The following is a 3,653-nucleotide window of genomic DNA, read 5'->3' as shown; positions in this document are numbered from 1 at the left end:
ACCTTCAGTCGTCGAGTATAACTGCATAGGACTCCCATTTCCTGTATTTATTTCCTTACTCAATTTAAACAAAGACACCAGATCTCGAGCATTTTCCGCAGAATAGACAATGCGATCCACTCCGTCACAAAAATAGCAAAATATTCCAATTCTCCAACTATCTGCATGAATAACCCGTAAAATTGCAATAATTGCATGAAAAAGTGGCAGTTCTTCAAAAATATCGCCGTCCCCATCTTTTTTCACCAGAGTCAAAAACTTTCCCGGATTCCATTTATCCGATTTATCCGGCGTTTTAATCGAAATCAGAAAGAATACGTTTTCCGAGTATCCATACGATGTGGATTCGATAACTGAACTCAATTCTTTGTTACGATCTAGTTGATTCTCTTCAGTGTACTCTGTTTCCATGGTAATGTGCACAATTGGACAGACGAGGAGTGGGCTAAATTTAATTCTGTGTAATAGATTTCGATATTTCGTCGCATTTTGAACTTGAGCCGTCCAAGATAATGTTAAAGAAGAAATCAGTCCTATTTCCGATGACAGCAGAGCTGACAATCTGTTAGGTAAGACAGTTATGGACGTGTCTTGTATATTTTGCAAGAAACAGGCCGAACAATTTAACAAATTCAGTACCGACAATTGTATGGATAGATTTCTAAAGGAAACAATAATCGGTTTCATTTTGTTATCAATTTTGAAATTTGAAATGCCCAAAAACATAGAATTGTATATGAAGAATTTTCTTCCTAAGATTTGCTAAGCAATACGCAAAATCATAAGATACCACATTTAACAAAGATTTAACACATTCGTTGAAAGCCCTACAACAAAGAATTTGTCCCTTCCAAGAAGCTTGGCTTAAAGTATTTTCGCACGTAGAATATCAGGTTTTGGAGACATTGTCCTTTGTTAAATACACATGCTCTCATCCAAAGGAAGACTAATCAACTTGGCACGCAAAGGTTATGTTTTTCCCATGAATAACTAAAGAATACACATATTTATTTGCTTATTATATAAATTCTACGGAGACAGCTCCGAAATAATCCCAATTTACTTCTTTTCTCACATTTACATACTTGTTTGTAGCCATAAGAAGATACACAATTAAAATATCTATTATTGGCAAAGTATTAAGTACGTTTACATACATGCGTAAATATGTATGTATGTATCTATCATACGAGTATAAATATATGAATGCATTATAGATAAGTACATACATATATGCATACACATAGATACATATATCTGCTCAAGTTTTATTTCCTAGTACATAAATTTTAAAATATTTTCTTTATATAATTTTTGGACCACATGGTTTCTTCAGCTAATACTTATTATACATATGTTGTGTAACGAATAACGATACATGTACGAACTTTATTGTATGAGATGTCTTTGTTACGATAACGACGCGTAAAAGTTAAATCGAATATTAGTCGATAAGTGATAGTCTCATAAGTAGTTATCAAGGTTCATGGGATGGGTTACCAGGGGATGTCACCGGACCGGCCTGTACATAATACATACATACACCATTGGTACATATGCACATAAGCAGAATCCATGCACCTATTTAAATACATACATATGTACATGAATGGAAGAATAGAGTGCGAATGTACGGGTTCTCTCTTCAAGTGAACGTTACGTTGGTAAAGGAACATCGTCCCGACATGCACTTCAGCGCCCCTGGTCGCCCCGAGATTGATGTACCCAGCAAGATTCACGCAAGAGAAAGAGTCGCTCGTTTGCTTTCCTGTGTTGTTCCTTGTTCCTTCACGCACGTGCACCGTTGACCCACGGAAATTAAATAACACCCAAGGTAAGCTTTTTTTCTGATAGTTGAACTTTGAATTCTACGTAATTTCCATGTAATTCTTCTTATTGATTATTTCTAATTTCGACTTTGCACAAACTTCGATCGTCCATCAATTAAGCATTTACAAATTTACTATTTACCTGTAAATTCAGGACATTTTTACCAAAAGTTGAAGTTTATGTCGGAAAGCTGGCATATTTTGGCTCCAGTTATTAAATACCAGTCCGTAAAACTGCTGCCTTAATCCTTACTAACGTAATTGTTTTAGTATTTAAGTACATCTTAAGTTCGAATCTATATACATATCACGTAAATAAATATGTAAATATTTACAGATATATTTATGTATACATGTACATTATTTTCTCAAAAACGAGAAACAAAACTGTCTCATTTTTGTGGTAAATAAATATGTACATATGTACATAAGTACTTTTCTTACCTACACTTATTTTTTTTAAACCATTTCTTTTAAATAAGTAAGTGTATCATAAATTAGACCCTTTTCTCCATCCCAAAACTATACATTTATTAATTCCAGCTAAAACTATTCTTAGAATGGGAAGTTTGTGTGTTTTAAGGTCTGACTCATCACATGCATTTTTTCATTAACTAAATACATATTTATTTACATCTTTCTCCAGTAAATCGTCCAGTCCTTCCGTGGAACGCAGCCCTTGAACACTCTCCACAATTTTGTTCACCAAAATGACGGTCCGAATTTTGCATATTTTACCCCTGACCAGCTTCGCTATCAACTGGCACAAAGGAGGCGACCTCGTTGAACAAATAGTCTATGCAAATGGCGGCTTCGTAATTGCGAATCCAATCGACCGAATAATCACGTTGGTGGAAAAATCTGGCAGAAAACATATTTTCCCGATCCGTCGAATTCCCGAAATAAAGCTGGGAACTTCCGACTTGGAAATGTTGGTTCGACTCGGGTCTCGACAATCGTTCATCCTAAACTTTGAAAATGAGTGGGCAAAGGACACCGTGATCGGAGAGCTGAACGTCATCCGGGCATATTTCCGTGATTTTGGGGTTTAGAAAATTTTTTCCGGTGAGTTAATACATAATTTTGTTGAGCTTTTTATATAATCAGGTCGAGTAGAAATTGGTGCAATTCATGCAGTTCTGGGTAGCATTGTAAAATCCTTAAATTTTGTAAACTTGCAAACTTTTACAAACTTTTACAAATATTTCTCGGGAAAATTATGTACGTAGGCAAAAAATTTGTGCGTAAAGTTACTCATAAACTTACAACCAAGGGCGTCTTTTTATTTTGTAAAAAATTTGTAAAATGAATTTAGGAAACGTGCGGATTTTACAAGTTACCAATGACTGGGTGAATTTCCTCATTATTCAGCTATCAAGTTTACAAAATTGTTTGAACTTTGCAGATTTGAGAATTTTGACAACAATGAACGGACCACAGCAATTATCACTCGCCCATTTGAAGTCTTCCAAAGCCTATACATGCCTATACAGTTAAAAAACAAAAAAATTTAAATTCTAGAGCATTTCTTATATGTTATAATAATTAAGTTCTTCCATGGATCTTGTTAAGGTCTTTAATATTCATTCTACTTTTGTTTGCCTTTTTTGATACACATTTACATAATTTCAAAAACTAAATATGTATTACAGAACTACATAGATAAATATGTGTGTGAATAAGTTAGTTAATTAAATTTTAACAGTTTAAGGCATTCTTTCGCCAACTTGCATTAGTTGATAGGAAATAATTTTAGAAATACTTATCCACAGTTGTTCAGCAGATAAATAATTAACTGTATAAATGAGTATCTGATCTAAAATA

The 3,653-nt window shown here is 34.0% G+C and overlaps 1 long non-coding RNA gene across 1 annotated transcript; it reads left to right on the top strand.

Moving 5' to 3' along the window:
• Positions 1–1,712: 1,712 nt before the first annotated feature.
• Positions 1,713–3,653, top strand: LOC110841625. Its single transcript, XR_002547240.2, has 3 exons — positions 1,713–1,834; positions 2,476–2,894; positions 3,235–3,653. It is a non-coding gene; the product is annotated as an uncharacterized LOC110841625 (long non-coding RNA).

Source organism: Folsomia candida, unplaced genomic scaffold, assembly GCF_002217175.1.
Source record: "Folsomia candida strain VU population unplaced genomic scaffold, ASM221717v1 Fcan01_Sc001, whole genome shotgun sequence".
NCBI lineage: Eukaryota > Metazoa > Arthropoda > Collembola > Entomobryomorpha > Isotomidae > Folsomia > Folsomia candida.
Note: the sequence above shows the minus strand (reverse complement) of the source record. Positions and strands in the feature narration are given on the sequence as shown.